At 48.3% G+C, this 21,278-nt stretch overlaps 1 protein-coding gene across 1 annotated transcript in view; it reads left to right on the forward strand.

The window, feature by feature from the left end:
* Positions 1-680: 680 nt before the first annotated feature.
* LOC141076490 (microtubule-associated serine/threonine-protein kinase 3-like) overlaps positions 681-21,278 on the forward strand; it is a 60,163-nt gene continuing 39,565 nt past the window's right edge. Inside the window, exon 1 of the mRNA XM_073563975.1 lies at positions 681-1,074. The gene's annotated coding sequence lies outside the window, so the exon portion shown is untranslated. The remainder of the gene's footprint in view (positions 1,075-21,278) is intronic.

Raw genomic sequence — 21,278 nt, forward strand, 5'->3', positions numbered from 1 at the left:
AGAAGGACGTTCTCTCGGCAGACGGGTGCCTGTTATACCCTATAGAATATATTCAGTGTACACGTCCTGGTGTGAAAAGAACCTAATATATATATTTTTTTTTTTTTACTCCAAAAACAGAAAAAAAAACAGAGTGAAGGCAATCAGTTTCCACCAGACACAAACAAACCTAAGTTTGCTTCGGCCAGAAATCACTCGAAATAAAAGGGTTTCCAGGACCTTCAGGCCCCTGAAGCTTAAAACTAGCGAAGAGACTGGGGGGGGGTGAAAACTAAATTATATATATATATACACACCACCTGCCCAGACTGGACTGATGACGACCCGACCAGAACCCATGTGAGGCCTAGTCGGCCCCGGTAACTGAAAAGGCGACTACTGTTATGCTTTTAATCCTTTCCCAGTCATATAAAAGAATTTAAAAAAAATGGCCGGAGAGTTGCTATATGGCGCAAGTTCCCCCCCCAAAAAAAGTGTCTAACACATTCAGTTACAAATGTGTAATTTTCCTACATCTGAGGGGGAAAAGGCCACCATGGAGGTGTGTGTAAGAAGGTATGGCCGCTCCCAGGGTCCTCCATCACATACAGAGGCCTAGAGACATCACCGGCCTCACACGCCCCGAACTACGCGCACAGACTGAAGAAGAAGGGGCTCCGCCATTACCGGAGGAGATTGTGCGCCTCCATGCTGCGGTTCTGGAGCACACCGCGGCCACACGGAGCGGGGGGGACGGCATTATGGTATCAGGCCGCCGAGATCTCCCCCTCACGAAAACCTCCTGACTCGGCGGAGACACGGTGAGGAGGACCGCAGCCGCTGCTACAGATGGCGGCACTTCCGCCTGTGCTCCGCCACCACAGGAACTAAAATGGCGGCCGGGCGGGGAAGTGACGTGTGGTGAGGAGACGTGGGAGGCCGGACTGAGTCATGGAGGAGGCGACGGTGGTGTCGTAATGTTTGCTGTGGAGAGAGCGCAGCAGAGGAGCGGAGCTGTCAGCGGGGAAGAGCGCGGCACAACACAAAGCCCGGAGGAGGGAGCGGCGACACCCCGCAGAGGACAGAAGGGAGACGGTGTGTGGGGGGAGAGAGTGGGGGGAGCAGAGGCTGAGCATGGGGGGGAGCAGAGGCTGAGCATGGGGGGGGGAGCAGAGGCTGAGCATGGGGGGAGCAGAGGCTGAGCATGGGGGGGGAGCAGAGGCTGAGCATGGGGGGGAGCAGAGGCTGAGCATGGGGGGGGAGCAGAGGCTGAGCATGGGGGGGGAGCAGAGGCTGAGCATGGGGGGGGAGCAGAGGCTGAGCATGGGGGGGGGAGCAGAGGCTGAGCATGGGGGGGGAGCAGAGGCTGAGCATGGGGGGGAGCAGAGGCTGAGCATGGGGGGGGAGCAGAGGCTGAGCATGGGGGGGGAGCAGAGGCTGAGCATGGGGGGGGGAGCAGAGGCTGAGCATGGGGGGGGGAGCAGAGGCTGAGCATGGGGGGGGGAGCAGAGGCTGAGCATGGGGGGGAGCAGAGGCTGAGCATGGGGGGGGGAGCAGAGGCTGAGCATGGGGGGGGGAGCAGAGGCTGAGCATGGGGGGGGGAGCAGAGGCTGAGCATGGGGGGGGGAGCAGAGGCTGAGCATGGGGGGGGGAGCAGAGGCTGAGCATGGGGGGGGGAGCAGAGGCTGAGCATGGGGGGGGAGCAGAGGCTGAGCATGGGGAGGGGGGAGCAGAGGCTGAGCATGGGGAGGGGGGAGCAGAGGCTGAGCATGGGGGGGGAGCAGAGGCTGAGCATGGGGGGGGGGAGCAGAGGATGGTGCGTGGGGGGCGGAGCCGGAGCTGGAGTGTGGTGGACGGGAGATAAAACACAACCTTAGTATGTAGGGCTGTGGAGTCGGAGTCGGAGCTCATTTTGGTGGAGTCGGAGTTGGTATAAAATGGACCGATTCCGACTCCTAAAATATATAATAAATTGGGTACAGTAGTTCAATGCAGAATGTGCTGAATATTTTTTCATAGGAATTTGGGAAAGTTATGAAATGTCCTATAAATGGCTGTTCTAAGGCTACATTCACACACAGCGTTTTTGCTGCGTTTTTTGAGGATACATTTTTCAGTTGCAAAAGCAGATCAGCTTTTTAAAAACTGCATCACCTGAAAGGTTTTTGAGCTCATAGATAATGTTTTCAATATCGGAGCAGATTTCTAATCTGCTTTTATTTATATATCTGTCTATCCATATCGTATCTGTACCAAAAAGAATGAAAGCCGGATAGCACACAGACTAACACTCCTTTTTTTTAGCACCAGTCAGGTCCACCTCATATCTGCCCAAAAGGACGCCCAGGACAGGCATTGCTCGTCTTCAGTAACATCAACTGATAGTTGGAATAAATATACTGCATTCACCACCACATCTTAAGGTGCAGGCTTTATTTTCAAGTGTAGGGGTGTGCAGTATGAGGTTCTGCCCCCCCCCAGGTTTGATCCTGGCTACGCCCATGATGTGGATGTAGCCTGAGGATCTAGGCTTTGTCTTAGCCGAGATAAGTCATAGTGTGTATGTGTGTATATATATATATATATATATATGTGTGTGTGTGTGTGTGTGTGTGTGTGTGTGTGTGTGTGTGTGTGTATATATATACACACACACACACACACACACACACACACACACACACACACACACACACTACAGACCAAAGGTTTGGACACACCTCAATCAAAGCGTATTCTTTATTTTCATGACTATGGTTTAATAAGTGGGATTTCTTGCCTTATAAATGGGGTTGGGACCATCAGTTGTGCAGAAGTCTGGTGGATACACAGATGATAGTCCTACTGAATAGACTATTAGAATTTGTATTATGGTAAGAAAAAAGCAGCTGAGTAAAGAAAAACGAGTGGCCATTATTACTTTAAGAAATGAAGGTCAGTCAGTCCGAAAAATTGGGAAAACTTTGAAAGTGTCCCCACGTGCAGTGGCAAAAACCATCAAGCGCTACAAAGAAACTGGCTCACATGAGGACCGCTCCAGGAAAGGAAGACCAAGAGTCACCTCTGCTGCGGAGGATAAGTTCATCCGAGTCACCAGCCTCAGAAATCGCAGGTTAACAGCAGCTCAGATCAGAGACCAGGTCAATGCCACACAGAGTTCTAGCAGCAGACACATCTCTACAACAACTGCTAAGAGGAGACTTTGTGCAGCAGGCCTTCATGGTAAAATAGCTGCTAGGAAACCACTGCTAAGGACAGGCAACAAGCAGAAGAGACTTGTTTGGGCTAAAGAACTCAAGGAATGGACATTAGACCAGTGGAAATCTGTGCTTTGGTCTGATGAGTCCAAATTTGAGATCTTTGGTTCCAACCACCTTGTCTTTGTGCGACGCAGAAAAGGTGAACGGATGGACTCTACATACCTGGTTCCCACCGTGAAGCATGGAGGAGGAGGTGTGATGGTGTGGGGGTGCTTTACTGGTGACACTGTTGGGGATTTATTCAAAATTGAAGGCATACTGAACCAGCATGGCCACCACAGCATCTTGCAGCGGCATGCTATTCCATCCGGTTTGTGTTTAGCTGGACCATCCTTTATTTTTCAACAGGACAATGACCTCAAACACACCTCCAGGCTGTGTAAGGGCTATTTGACCAAGAAGGAGAGTGATCGGGTGCTACGCCAGATGACCTGGCCTCCACAGTCACCAGACCTGAACCCAATCGAGATGGTTTGGGGTGAGCTGGACCGCAGAGTGAAGGCCAAAGGGCCAACAAGTGCTAAGCATCTCTGGGAACTCCTTCAAGACTGTTGGAAGACCATTTCCAGTGACTACCTCTTGAAGCTCATCAATAGAATGCCAAGAGTGTGCAAAGCAGTAATCAAAGCAAAAGGTGGCTACTTTGAAGAACCTAGAATATAAGACACATTTTCAGTTGTTTCACACTTTTTTGTTAATTATATAATTCCACATGTGTTAATTCATAGCTTTGATGCCTTCAGAGTGAATCTACAATTTTCATAGTCATGAAAATAAAGCAAACTCTTTGAATGAGAAGGTGTGTCCAAACTTTGGTCTGTACAGCCATGGCTAAAAATTTTGAGAATGACACAAATAATAATTTTTACAAAGTCTACTGCTTCATTTTTTCTAATGGCAATTTGCATATACTCCAGAATGTTATAAAGAGTGATCAGCTTAACAGCAATTACTTGCAAAGTCAATATTTGCCTAGAAAATTAACTTTATCCCCCAAAATACATTTCAACATCATTGCAGCCCTGCCTTAAAAGGACCAGCTAACATCGTTTCAGTGATTGCTCCATTAACACAGGTGTGGGTGTTGATGAGGACAGGGCTGGAGATCAATCTGTCATGATTAAGTAAGAATGACACCACTGGACACTTTAAAAGGAGGCTGGTGCTTGGCATCATTGTTTCTCTTCTGTTAACCATGGTTATCTCTAAAGAAACACGTGCAGTCATCATTGCACTGCACAAAAATGGCCTAACAGGGAAGAGTATCGCAGCTAGAAAGAATGCACCTCAGTCAACAATCTATCGCATCATCAAGAACTTCAAGGAGAGAGGTTCCCTTGTTGCCAAAAAGGCTCCAGGGCGCCCAAGAAAGACCAGCAAGCGCCAGGACCGTCTCTTAAAAGTGCTTCAGCTGTGGGATCGGACTACCAGCAGTGCAGAGCTTGCTCAGGAATGGCAGCAGGCAGGTGTGAGTGCTTCTGCACACGCTGTGAGGCGGAGACTCTTGGAGCAAGGCCTGGTCTCAAGGAGGACAGCAAAGAAGCCACTTCTCTCCAGAAAAAACATCATGGACAGACTGATATTCTGCAAGAGGTACAGGGAGTGGACTGCTGAGGACTGGGGTAAAGTCATTTTCTCTGATGAATCCCCTTTTCGATTGTTTGGGACATCTGGAAAACGGCTTATTCGGAGAAGACCAGGTGAGCGCTACCACCAGTCTTGTCTCATGCCAACTGTCAAGCATCCTGAAACCAGGGCCGCCATCAGGGCATGACAGGCCTTACATGTGTATGGGGCCCGGTGATTAGGGGGGCCCGACCATGCTGGCAGCCCGATCCGCGCTGGGGCCCCCCTACATTTTATACAGGCTTCTGCAGCTATATTTTAAATTCAGACTCAGCGCCTGCCGGGCCCCTCGGGCAGGCCCCCCCCCCCCCCCCCGCACCATGGTCCAGCCAGCGCCGAAATCCCCCCCTGCACAATGGTCCAGCCACAGCTCCGCCCTCACCTGACGTCACACACTGCTCTGCTCCTCCACTTCCTCATTCAGTCAGTGTGCCACGTGGGACTGGGAGAGGGAGGGAGCCTCGCCGCTGGAGCACAGCCAGATAACAAGGTAAGAAGAATTTATTTTTTTTTTTTATTTTATTTTTTTTTTTGAGAGCGGCTATCCAGGGAGCCTGGGGCAAAATGCTGGACATGGGGCATAATGCTGGACACTGGGGGCAGAATGGACATGGGGCAGAATGCTGGACGCTGGGGACAAAATGCTGGACGCTGGTGGCAGAATGCTGGATATGAGGGCAGACTGTGAGACGGGGCAGAATGCTGGACATGGGGCAGAAGAATGCTGGACGCTGGGGCAGAATTCTGGACATGGGGCAGAATGCTCGAAGCTGGGGCAGAATGCTGGAGACTGAGGCAGAATGCTGGACATGGGGGCAGGCTGTGAGCTGGGGCAGAATGTTGGATACAGATACTGCACAGTACCACTCATCCTGTATATATATACACTGCACAGTACCACTCATCCTGTATATGTATATACTGCACAGTACCACTCCTCCTGTATATATACACTGCACAGTACCACTCCTGTATATGTATATACTGCACAGTACCACTCCTCCTATATATACACTGCACAGTACCCCTCCTCCTGTATATATACACTGCACAGTACCCCTCCTCCTGTATATATACACTGCACAGTATCACTCCTCCTGTATATATACACTGCACAGTACCCCTCCTGTATATATACCCTGCACAGCACCACTCCTATATATACACTGCACAGTACCCCTCCTCCTGCATATATGCACTGCACAGTACTACTGTCCTGTATATATACACTGCACAGTACCACTCCTGTTCTGCATATATGCACTGCACAGTACCACTCCTGTCTATATACACTGCACAGTCCCACTCCTGTCTATATACACTGCACAGTCCCACTCCTGTATATATACACTGCACAGTACCACTCCTGTATATGTATATACACAGCACAGTACCACTCCTGTCTATATACACTGCACAGTCCCACTCCTGTATATATACACTGCACAGTACCACTCCTGTCCTGCATATACACACTGCACAGTACCACTCCTGTACATATACACTGCACAGTACCACTCCTGTATATACACTGCACAGTACCACTCCTGTCCTGTATATATACACTGCACAGCACCACTCCTCCTGTCCTGTATATATACACTGCACAGTACCACTCCTGCATATACACACTGCACAGTACCACTCCTCCTGTATATGCACAGTACCACTCCTGTCCTGTATATATACACTGCACAGCACCACTCCTCCTGTCCTGTATATATGCACTGCACAGCACCACTCCTGTCCTGTATATATACACTGCACAGTACCACTCCTCCTTTCCTGTATATATACACTGCACAGTACCACTCCTCCTGTCCTGTATATATACCCTGCACAGCACCACTCCTGTCCTGTATATATACACTGCACAGTACCACTCCTCCTGCATATATGCACTGCACAGTACCACTCCTGTCCTGTATATATACACTGCACAGTACCACTCCTGTCCTGCATATATGCACTGCACAGTACCACTCCTGTCCTGTATATATACACACTGCACAGTACCACTCCTGTCTATATACACTGCACAGTTCCACTCCTGTATATATACAATGCACAGTACCACTCCTGTCCTGCATATACACACTGCACAGTACCACTCCTCCTGTATATATACACTGCACAGTACCACTCCTGTATATACACTGCACAGTACCACTCCTGTCCTGTATATATACACTCCACAGCACCACTCCTCCTGTCCTGTATACATACACTGCACAGCACCACTCCTCATGTCCTGTATATATACACTGCACAGTACCACTCCTGTCCTGTATATATACACTGCACAGCACCACTCCTCCTGTCCTGTATATATGCACTGCACAGTACCACTCCTGTATATATACACTGCACAGTACCACTCCTGTCCTGCATATACACACAGCACAGTACCACTCCTCCTGTATATATACACTGCAAAGTACCACTCCTGTCCTGTATATATGCACTGCACAGTACCACTCCTCCTGTATATATACACTGCACAGTACCACTCCTGTCCTGCATATACACAGCACAGTACCACTCCTCCTGTATATATACACTGCACAGTACCACTCCTCCTGTCCTGTATATATGCACTGCACAGTACCACTCCTCCTGTATATATACACTGCACAGTACCACTCCTGTCTATACACACTGCACAGTCCCACTCCTGTATATATACACTGCACAGTACCACTCCTGTCCTGTATATATACACTGCACAGTACCACTCCTCCTGTATATATACACTGCACAGCACCACTCCTCCTATATATACACTGCACAGTACCCCTCCTCCTGTATATATACACTGCACAGTACCACTCGTGTCTTGTATATATACACTGCACAGCACCACTCCTCCTGTCCTGCATATATGCACTGCACAGTACCACTCATGCCCTGTATATATACACTGCACAGTACCACTCCTGTCTATATACACTGCACAGTCCCACTCCTGTATATATACACTGCACAGTCCCACTCCTGTCCTGCATATACACACTGCACAGTACCACTCCTGCATATATACATTGCACAGCACCACTCCTGTATATACACTGCACAGTACCACTCCTGTCCTGTATATATACACTGCACAGCACCACTCCTCCTGTCCTGCATATATGCACTGCACAGTACCACTCCTGTCCTGTCTATATACACTGCTCAGTACCACTCCTGTCTATATACACTGCTCAGTACCACTCCTGTCTATATACACTGCACAGTACCACTCCTGTCTATATACACTGCACAGTCCCACTCCTGTATATATACACTGCACAGTCCCACTCCTGTCCTGCATATACACACTGCACAGTACCACTCCTGCATATATACATTGCACAGCACCACTCCTGTATATACACTGCACAGTACCACTCCTGTCATGTATATATACACTGCACAGTACCACTCCTGTCCTGTATATATACACTGCACAGCACCACTCCTCCTGTCCTGCATATATGCACTGCACAGTACCACTCATGTCCTGTATATATACACTGCACAGTACCACTCCTGTCCTGTATATATACACTGCACAGCACCACTCCTCCTGTCCTGCATATATGCACTGCACAGTACCACTCCTCCTGTATATATACACTGCACAGTACCACTCCTGTATATATACACTGCACAGCACCAATCCTGTCCTGTATATATGCACTGCACAGTACCACTCCTGTCCTGTATATATACACTGCACAGTACCACTCCTGTCCTGCATATGTACACTGCACAGTACCACTCCTCCTTTATCTATACACTGCACAGTGCCACTCCTGTATATATATATACACTGCACAGTACCACTCCTGTCCTGTATATATGCACTGCACAGTACCTCTCCTCCTGTCCCGTATATATGCACCGCACAGTACCACTCCTATATATATACACTGCACAGTACCACTACTCCTGTCCTGTGTATATACGCTGCACAGTACCAATCCTGTATATATACACTGCACAGTACCACTCCTGTATATATACACTCCACAGTACCACTCCAGTCCTGTATATATGCACTGCACAGTACCAATCCTGTATATATACACTGCACGACATCACTCCTCCTTTCCTGTATATATACACTGCACAGTACCACTCCTATATATACACTGCACAGTACCACTCCTGTATATATACACTCCACAGTACCACTCCAGTCCTGTATATATACACTGCACAGTACCAATCCTGTATATATACACTGCACGACATCACTCCTCCTTTCCTGTATATATACACTGCACAGTACCACTCCTATATATACACTGCACAGTACCCCTCCTCCTGCATATATGCACTGCACAGTACCACTCCTGTCCTGTATATATACACTGCACAGTACCACTCCTGTCCTGTATATATACACTGCACAGTACCACTCCTGTCCTGTATATATACACTGCACAGTACCACTCCTGTCCTGCATATATGCACTGCACAGTACCACTCCTGTCCTGTATATATACACTGCACAGTACCACTCCTGTCTATATACACGGCACAGCACCACTCCTCCTGTCCTGTATATATACACTGCACAGCACCACTCCTCCTGTCCTGTATATATACACTGCACAGTACCACTCGTGTCCTGTATATACACACTGCATAGTACCACTCCTATCCTGCATATACACACTGCACAGTACAACTCCTGTGTATATATACACTGCACAGTACCACTCCTCCTGTCCTGTATATATGCACTGCACAGTACCACTCCTCCTGTATATATACACTGCACAGTACCACTCCTCCAGTCCTGTATATATACACTGCACAGCACCACTCCTCCTGGCCTGTATATATGCACTGCACAGTACCACTCCTGTCCTGTATATTTACACTGCACAGCACCACTCCTGTCCTGTATATATACAATGCACAGTACCACTCCTGTCCTGCATATACACACTGCACAGTACCACTCCTCCTGTCCTGTATATATATGCACTGCACAGTACCACTCCTCCTGTATATATATACACTGCGCAGTACCACTCCTGTATTTACACTGCACAGTACCACTCCTGTCCTGTATATATACACTCCACAGCACCACTCCTCCTGTCCTGTATACATACACTGCACAGCACCACTCCTCCTGTCCTGTATATATACACTGCACAGTACCACTCCTGTCCTGTATATATACACTGCACAGCACCACTCCTCCTGTCCTGTATATATACACTGCACAGCACCACTCCTGTCCTGTATATACACACTGCACAGTACCACTCCTGTCCTGTATATATGCACTGCACAGTACCACTCCTCCTGTATATATACACTGCACAGTACCACTCCTGTCTATACACACTGCACAGTCCCACTCCTGTATATATACACTGCACAGTACCACTCCTGTCCTGTATATATACACTGCACAGTACCACTCCTGTCCTGTATATATACACTGCACAGTACCACTCCTCCTGTATATATACACTGCACAGCACCACTCCTCCTATATATACACTGCACAGTACCCCATCCTCCTGTATATATACACTGCACAGTACCACTCGTGTCCTGTATATATACACTGCACAGTGCCACTCCTCCTGTCCTGCATATATGCACTGCACTGTACCACTCATGCCCTGTATATATATACACTGCACAGTACCACTCCTGTCTATATACACTGCACAGTCCCACTCCTGTATATATACACTGCACAGTCCCACTCCTGTCCTGCATATGCACACTGCACAGTACCACTCCTGCATATATACATTGCACAGCACCACTCCTGTATATACACTGCACAGTACCACTCCTGTCCTGTATATATACACTGCACAGTACCACTCCTGTCCTGTATATATACACTGCACAGCACCATTCCTCCTGTCCTGCATATATGCACTGCACAGTACCACTCATGTCCTGTATATATACACTGCACAGTACCACTCCTGTCTATATACACTGCACAGTCCCACTCCTGTATATATACACTGCACAGTACCACTCCTGTCCTGCATATATACACTGCACAGCACCACTCCTCCTGTGATGTATATATACACTGCACAGCACCACTCCTGTCCTGTATATATACACTCCACAGTACCACTCCTCCTGTATATATACACTCCACAGTACCACTCCTCCTGTATATATACACTGCACAGTACCACTCCTGTATATATACACTGCACAGCACCACTCCTGTCCTGTATATATACACTGCACAGTACCACTCCTGTCCTGCATATGTACACTGCACAGTACCACTCCTTTATCTATACACTGCACAGCGCCACTCCTGTATATATACACTGCACAGTACCACTCCTGTCCTGTATATATGCACTGCACAGTACCTCTCCTCCTGTCCCGTATATATGCACCGCACAGTACCACTCCTATATATACTGCACAGTACCACTACTCCTGTCCTGTGTATATACGCTGCACAGTACCAATTCTGTATATATACACTGCACAGTACCACTCCTGTATATATACACTCCACAGTACCACTCCAGTCCTGTATATATGCACTGCACAGTACCAATCCTGTATATATACACTGCACGACATCACTCCTCCTTTCCTGTGTATATACACTGCACAGTACCACTCCTATATATACACTGCACAGTACCACTCCTGTATATATACACTCCACAGTACCACTCCAGTCCTGTATATATACACTGCACAGTACCAATCCTGTATATATACACTGCACGACATCACTCCTCCTTTCCTGTATATATACACTGCACAGTACCACTCCTATATATACACTGCACAGTACCCCTCCTCCTGCATATATGCACTGCACAGTACCACTCCTGTCCTGTATATATACACTGCACAGTACCACTCCTCCTGTGATGTATATATACACTGCACAGCACCACTCCTGTCCTGTATATATACACTGCACAGTACCACTCCTGTCCTGCATATATGCACTGCACAGTACCACTCCTGTCCTGCATATATGCACTGCACAGTACCACTCCTGTCCTGTATATATACACACTGCACAGTACCACTCCTGTCTATATACACGGCACAGTCCCACTCCTGTATATATACACTGCACAGCACCACTCCTCCTGTCCTGTATATATACACTGCACAGCACCACTCCTCCTGTCCTGTAAATATACACTGCACAGTACCACTCGTGTCCTGTATATACACACTGCATAGTACCACTCCTATCCTGCATATACACACTGCACAGTACAACTCCTCCTGTATATATACACTGCACAGTACCACTCCTCCTGTCCTGTATATATGCACTGCACAGTACCACTCCTCCTGTATATATACACTGCACATTACCACTCCTCCTGTCCTGTATATATACACTGCACAGCACCACTCCTCCTGGCCTGTATATATACACTGCACAGTACCACTCCTGTCCTGTATATTTACACTGCACAGCACCACTCCTGTCCTGTATATATACACTGCACAGTACCACTCCTGTCCTGCATATACACACTGCACAGTACCAGTCCTCCTGCCCTGTATATATATGCACTGCACAGTACCACTCCTCCTGTATATATACACTGCACAGTACCACTCCTCCTGTATATATACACTGCACAGTACCACTCCTCCTGTATATATACACTGCACAGTACCACTCCTGTATATATACACTGCACATTACCGCTCCTCCTGTATATATACACTGCACAGTACCGCTCCTCCTGTATATATACACTGCACAGTACCACTCCTCCTGTATATATACACTGCACAGTACCACTCCTGTATATATACATTGCACAGTACCACTACTCCTGTCCTGTATATATACGCAGCACAGTACCACTTCTCCTGTCCTGTATATATACTGCACAGTACCACTCCAGTCCTGTATATATTCACTGCACAGTACCACTCCTCCTGTATATACACACTGCACAGTACCACTCCTCCTGTATATATATACACTGCACAGTACCACTCCTCCTGTATATATACTCTGCACAGTACCACTCCTGTATATATACATTGCACAGTACCACTACTCCTGTCCTGTATATATACGCTGCACAGTACCACTCCTCCTGTCCTGTATATATACACTGCACAGTACCACTCCAGTCCTGTATATATTCACTGCACAGTACCACTCCTCCTGTATATACACACTGCACAGTACCACTCCTCCTGTATATATATATATACACTTCACAGTACCACTCCTCCTGTCCTGTATATATACACTGCACAGTTCCACTCCAGTCCTGTATATATTCACTGCACAGTACCACTCCTGTCCTGTATATATACACTGCACAGTACCACTCCTCCTGTATATACACACTGCACAGTACCACTCCTCCTGTATATACACACTGCACAGTACCACTCCTCCTGTATATATATACACTGCACAGTACAACTCCTGTCCTGTACATATACACTGCACAGTACCACTCCAGTCCTGTATATATTCACTGCACAGTACCACTCCTCCTGTATATACACACTGCACAGTACCACTCCTGTATATATATATACACTTCACAGTACCACTCCTCCTGTCCTGTATATATACACTGCACAGTTCCACTCCAGTCCTGTATATATTCACTGCACAGTACCACTCCTCCTGTATATACACACTGCACAGTACCACTCCTGTATATGTATATACTGCACAGTACCACTCCTCCTGTATATATACACACTGCACAGTTCCACTCCTGTATATGTATATACTGCACAGTACCACTCCTCCTGTATATATACACTGCACAGTACCACTCCTATATATGTATATACTGCACAGTACCACTCATCCTGTATATATATACACTGCACAGTACCACTCCTGTATATGTATATACTGCACAGTACCACTCCTCCTGTATATATACACTGCACAGTACCACTCCTGTATATGTATATACTGCACAGTACCACTCCTCCTGTATATATATACACTGCACAGTACCACTCCTGTATATGTATATACTGCACAGTACCTCTCCTCCTGTATGACTGTGTTGACATAGGGCTAAACAACCCCTTGGCGCATTTCCTCAGCCCCACTTAACCATACAAATCAAAACTCAGAGACCAAGTGATGGGTGAAGGTCAGTCACAGCTTTATTAAATGTTTTCTTACCAACCATTTGAAAAGGCACTTAGCTTTCTTAAAAACGCGCTCGCTGCCTAATGCCCTACTCCATATTCGCAGGCAAGTCAGCCAGCAAGCCGTAACTTATGTGCCATTACTTCTCCACCGCCACGGAGGATCCTGTTTCTCAAACAGGACTCCGACCCCCACCCATCAGTAGCAATGCCTGCTCTATGCCATCTTGGAGACCGGATAAGATATCGAGCCCGATATTGTTCAAGTGCACCCCGTCAGGTCTCAATAAAGCAGCATTATCCCCTTCCAGTTGTCTGTGTCTAACAACCAAACCTCTCACGCACCATCTTAGAAATACAGGCGTGTATGGTCCTCCTAGTGCGCTCAACGGCAATACCATCCCTAGCTCCTTGCCACACCGCCCTCGGGACAATCTCAGACCAGACTAGCACCAATTCCTGAAAAAAAAACCATGGAAACGTTCCATATCAGCCCGCATCATTGTGAGAAGCTCTGCCACCTTGTACGATCATAGATCATTCCCCCCCGCGTGCAGAATCCAAAATTATAGGACCCCTGGCTCCTCTTGCAATCGATACCACTTCCGGTAGAACTTGCGGCCATTGCAAGCCCCTGATGCCTCTCCACATGAAGGCCACGTCACGGAAACCTAGATGCCTCCCCCCAGGGCGGCACTCAGCTCGCTGTGCTGCTCAAAATATGTAGGAGTGTCCTAGTAACCAGACAGTCGGTCTAACGGCATCATAGGCTTGCCACGTAGACGAAGTCACCGACGAACGAACCAGCGACATCAAATGCTCGCGACCATCTCCTACAGATGCACCCGGGTCCGCTGATGGAGGAGGGACTCCATCCCCAGCATATTTATCGGGCAACGGGAGGCGGGTAACTGTCGGCGCAAGGGTGGACATGGACATACGCCCTACCGCGTCCGTAAGTGCCTGGACGGCAGCATCTGTGGCCTGCGCAGCTGCGAGAGACCTCTCAAGGGTAGCAAGACGAGCCTCGAGCTGACGCACAAGCTGTAACAGCTGCTTCTGATCTGCCATCTCTAGCCAGACCCTGACGCTAGTATTATGTTACGGCGGCGGTACACACTTAAAAAAATATAAATAAACGTGTTCGCCGCCCGGGGTCCACCGTGCGCCAGGTGATATAACCGCTGCTAGAGAGGCAGAGCACTATGGCGGTAATGTGCACGGGGTTAACTGCACTCTAAGTGCACAGAAGAGAGCTCTGTTATGCTCACAGAGCTGCAGGGAAAAGAATAAAGTGACACGCTACGTCTGTTCGGGGACACAGAATAACAGCGAAACTGTCACGGTAAAAATAGTCACAGAAGTAGCCTTAGGCAGCAGGACTACTCCCTCTAGACCTACCGTGAAATCAGACAGGAGGCGTCGCAACTGCACAGTACCACTCCTGTCCTGTATATATACACTGCACAGTACCACTCCTGTCCTGCATATATGCACTGCACAGCACTACTCCTGTTCTGCATATATGCACTGCACAGTACCACTCCTGACGTAGTATGCAACCATCCGCCCCAAGTCAGTCCCCAATAAAACATCAGTGGGCAGGTTTTCAGACACTCCCACCTCATTCAACCCGCTCCCAGCACCCCAATCGAGATAAACTCGTGCCACTGGCAAAGGACAACGGGTGCCTCCAATCCCGGTGACAGTCAGGGTTTTCCCCTCAACAAACTCTTCAGGGGCCGCCAGTCCAGGACGGATGAGGGTTCGTTCAGCCCCGGTGTCCTTGAGGCCTGTAGCAAGATGGGCCCCCACCTGAACAAGTTGAACGTTGTCGTCAGCCCTCCCAACCACACCTCCCACCAAAAGAACAGAGGCGTTGGGCCCGGGGGCCTTGGCTGGGGGGTTCTTCGGCCTGTTCGGACAGGCGTAAAAGAAGTGACCAGGCCGCTGGCAGTGGTGACACAGGCGACTGTCAGTAGCCGGCCTGTTGTTGGCAACAGGGACAGGGCCTCCGGAGGGACGGCTAGCTGGGGCATTGGGGTTGGTTGCTGGCTTACCCCCTTTCCAGCTGGTGGCGACTGGCCTCCGCGTCTCGGGCTTCCGGTTGGCCTCGTGGTTGTTGGCGATCTGCGCCGCTTTGTCCGCGTTCGTTGGTTCGCGGTCCAGGATGAACTGTCGGACCTCAGCTGGGCAGAGATGCAGGAACTGGTCTTTGATCATCAGGTCCCGTAGCTGCTCAAAGGTTTCAACGGACAGTCCATGGATCCACTGGTCAAAGTGGGTCCTGAGTCCTTGCACCACATCACTGTAGCTATCATGTGGGCCACGTTGGAGGTGTCGGAACTTCTTTCGGTATACCTCAGGTGTCAGCCGATATTTGGCGATCAGCGCCTCTTTTATGGCGCGATAGTCATCATCATGCGCTTGCGGAAGAGAAGCAAACGCCTCCAGAGCTTTGCCTTTTAGCCCTGGGGTCAAGTACCTGGCCCATTGGTCTTCGGGCAGTCGGTACTGTCTGCATTCTTTCTCAAAGGCTCGCAGAAACGTGTCCAAGTCCCCATCCTTTTCCATCACGGGAAAATGCTCTGTCCGGGGTTTAGGAGTCTGGACGCTGCTGGGCTCACTGGTTCGGGCTGTGGGGGCATTCCACCCCCGCTGGAGCACCTCCAGCTCATGGGCCCTCTGAGCTTCTGCATGGCGCTCAGCTCTCTCAGCCTGGGATTGACGCTCACGTTCGGCTCTCTCAGCCTGGGCTTGACGCTCGGCCTGGGCCTCCTGCCGATATTGCCGGATCAGTGTCAGACGACCCTCACTGTCTTCGGCAGGGAGTTCGTCCAAGGCCATTTGCAGATAGGGGTCCACCCCGTTATGGTTGAATGTGGGGCCAGCGCTCATGAGTGGAGCCTCTGCTGCAGCCCCATTGTTACTTGAGCCCGCTTCTGCGTTCGCTGGGCTCTGGTCGTTTTCCCGTTGCACCAGAGCCGCGATCATTTGGGCTTTGTTTTTTGTTCGTGGTGTCGATCCGCCACACCCCGCAGAGGGCAATAAGAGATGCCTTGTTATGCTGCTTATACCACTCTGCTCCCATCGTAGCCATGGTTGCCAAATAAAAGACAGAAAAGAAAAACTGAGAAAAAGGGAGGGAATACTTGCAAGTACACACTAATGTCTCAGGACTAGTAACCACTGAGTCTGTTCTCCAAAACCTATGATGCAGGATTCCCGCAGGAACCGTGCAGGTCTTTAGTGAGAGGAATGATTGCTCAAACCAAATCACTAATGCTCTAGGATTATCCCACCGCTCTGCCACCAATATGTGACGAACAGCCCACCGCCGTTCATCCACTTACGGGCGACACTAACGGGGGTCCCGCTGCCACCAAAACGCGACGGACAGCGGACCCTGTGTCACCACTATGTCACAATCCCACCACTGACACCGGTGTATCAGGGGACGGAGGGGCGTGACACAATGCCGGCACACGGCTATCACAGGCGCAGTGGGGCTTATCTTAGTTATCCCAACACTGGCACCATGTGACCAAAAATATCCAGCAAGCTAATCTCGCTCTACAATTTGCCGCAGGGGGAGTTTAATTTGGATGCCCCACCACTGCTATCAATCTTCCAAGTACTGCGGGGATTTATGTATATCCCACTTTCTCAGTTCCACTTTTGAACTTGCAGCTCTCCGGCGCCCCCTTACCCTCAGGTCAGTCAGGGAACTGCACCTAGGATAATTGGTCGCCGGACGGGCTGCCTGTTGTGAACCGGCAATTAGGCTTCTGCAGTAAGGGAATTATGAATGCTGGTGCCGCAGACCCTTATTCAGCTCTATAAGACCCTTCTAGACTGCCAGCAAGCCGCAATAGCCGTGCACAACGCGCTGCCACCAGTCACGGTTACTTAATTCACAGTGTTAAATTAAGAGGGTCCGTGGCAAACCCCTTGAATTAGTAGCCATTATCTATCAAAGGCGTATAGTTCGAGTCTTAGAGCATAGAGACAGATCTAAATAATTATTTCATTTATTTTCCGAAAGAGGACAGTGATTACAGATAAAAGTTGCTATAAAATTGAGACATAAAATATGTACAGTACAGGTATAAAATAAAAGTGGAGAAAACAAAGAGATTATACTCACGGTTCCATATTGTTGTTAGGCAGACCATGCGGCTAAGGTGGGTGGAGGCGGAGCTGCACTTCTCCGCTCATCTGGGTCTTTCTAGCATGACGACTTGAGCTGTTCTGCTCTGGTTTTGTCCAGGAAATGCTTTAAAGACTTGCTATGTGACATCACGGAGAGATGCATGCTGGGTTAATCCCACCTCTCTCTTTTGGATGTAGAATTACACTAGAAAACTTATACTAATCATAACTCCGTGGGGGCAGCCCGCACAGACACATATAGGGCATCATTGGTTGTGATTTGTTGAGTACAACAATTCAAGACCAAATATGCAGTAGTTCTGATACACCGTTTAGCTGGAACACATATCTCAGGTTCTGAAAGGATTACGCTTCGCCAGAACCACGGCAGCGACGCTGTTACCGCCCGGATTACAAAAATGTGATTTTCATATCTCTAGGGTATTTGGTTCTTATGGTATAGTCTCTCATAGTTTTATTCGTTTCAAACAAAGAAGTTTTTCCCGCTCTGAAGAGGAGAGAAGGAAACAAATGGTTGTAACAGCAGGGGGGTCTCCTATTCCTAGTGCGAACACAGGCTGTAGAGGAGGGGGGGTGGCACTGCTCTGTGTGTGTGTGAAGGGAGGAGGGATGAAGCTGCAGAGCTAGCAGCCTGGATTGTCATATCTGCCGGATCTTTCAGGAAAGTTACAACAGAAAACATCATATTTTGTGGACAAAACCCCATACCTCACAGACATTGTACATCACAAGTACCACTCCTGTCCTGTATATATACACTGCACAGCACCACGCCTCCTGTCCTGTATATATGCACTGCACAGTACCACTCCTGTCCTGTATATATGCACTGCACAGCAACACTCCTGTCCTGTATATATACATTGCACAGCACCACTCCTCCTGTCCTGTATATATACACTGCACAGCACCACTCCTCCTGTCCTGTATATATACACTGCACAGCACCACTCCTGTCCTGTACATATACACTGCACAGTAACACTCCTCCTGTCCTGTATATATATGCACTGCACAGTACCACTCCTCCTGTCCTGTATATATATACACTGCACAGTACCACTCCTGTCCTGTATATATACACTGCACAGTACCACTCCTGTCCTGTATATATACACTGCACAGTACCACTCCTCCTGTATATATACACTGCACAGTACCACTCCTGTATATATACACTGCACAGTACCACTCCTCCTGTCCTGTATATATAAACTGCACAGTACCACTCCTCCTGTATATATACACTGCACAGTACCACTCCTGTATATATACTGCACAGTACCACTCCTCCTGTCCTGTATATATACACTGCACAGTACCACTCCTCCTGTCCTGTATATATGCACTGCACAGTACCACTCCTGTCCTGTATATATGCACTGCACAGTACCACTCCTGTCCTGTATATATACACTGCACAGTACCACTCCTGTCCTGTATATATACACTGCACAGTACCACTCCTGTCCTGTATATATACACTGCACAGTACCGATCCTCCTGTATATATGCACTGCACAGTACCACTCCTGTCCTGTATATATACACTGCACAGTACCACTCCTGTCCTGTATATATACACTGCACAGTACCACTCCTGTCCTGCATATGTACACTGCACAGTACCACTCCTCCTTTATCAATACACTGCACAGCGCCACTCCTATATATACACACTGCACAGTACCACTCCCGTCCTGTATATATGCACTGCACAGTACCTCTCCTCCTGTCCCGTATATATTCACCGCACAGTACCACTCCTATATATATACACTGCACAGTACCACTACTCCTATCCTGTGTATATACGCTGCACAGTACCAATCCTGTATATATACACTGCACAGTACCACTCCTGTGTATATATATATACACTGCACAGTACCACTCCAGTCCTGTATATATGCACTGCACAGTACCACTCCTGTATATAAACACTGCGCAATACCAATCCTGTATATATACACTGCACGACATCACTCCTCCTTTCCTGTATATATACACTGCACAGTACCACTCCTGTCCTGTATATATACACTGCACAGTACCACTCCTATATATACACTGCACAGTACCCCTACTCCTGCATATATGAACTGCACAGTACCACTCCTGTCCTGTATATATACACTGCACAGTACCACTCCTGTCCTGCATATGTACACTGCACAGTACCACTCCTCCTTTATCAATACACTGCACAGCGCCACTCCTATATATACACACTGCACAATACCACTCCTGTCCTGTATATATGCACTGCACAGTACCTCTCCTCCTGTCCCGTATATATTCACCACACAGTACCACTCCTATATATATACACTGCACAGTACCACTACTCCTATCCTGTGTATATACGCTGCACAGTACCAATCCTGTATATATACACTGCACAGTACCACTCCTGTATATATACACTGCACAGTACCACTCCAGTCCTGTATATATGCACTGCACAGTACCACTCCTGTATATAAACACTGCGCAATACCAATCCTGTATATATACACTGCACGACATCACTCCTCCTTTCCTGTATGTATACACTGCACAGTACCACTCCTGTCCTGTATATATACACTGCACAGTACCACTCCTATATATACACTGCACAGTACCCCTACTCCTGCATATATGAACTGCACAGTACCACTCCTGTCCTGTATATATACACTGCACAGTACCACTCCTCCTTTCCTGTATATATACACTGCACAGTACCACTCCTCCTGTCCTGTATATATACCCTGCACAGCACCACTCCTGTCCTGTATATATACACTGCACAGTACCACTCCTATATATGCACTGCACAGTACCACTCCTGTCCTGTATATATACACTGCACAGCACCACTCCTCCTGTGATGTATATATACACTGCACAGCACCACTCCTGTCCTGTATATATACACTCCACAGTACCACTCCTGTCCTGCATATATGCACTGCACAGTACCACTCCTGTCCTGCATATATGCACTGCACAGTACCACTCCTGTCCTGTATATATACACTGCACAGTACCACTCCTCTCCTGCATATATGCACTGCACAGTACCACTCCTGTCCTGTATATATACACACTGCACAATACCACTCCTGTCTA

The sequence above is a fragment of the Dendrobates tinctorius genome, unplaced genomic scaffold, assembly GCF_039654945.1.
Source record: "Dendrobates tinctorius isolate UK_male_01 unplaced genomic scaffold, ASM3965494v1 ptg000418l, whole genome shotgun sequence".
Classification (NCBI taxonomy): domain Eukaryota; kingdom Metazoa; phylum Chordata; class Amphibia; order Anura; family Dendrobatidae; genus Dendrobates; species Dendrobates tinctorius.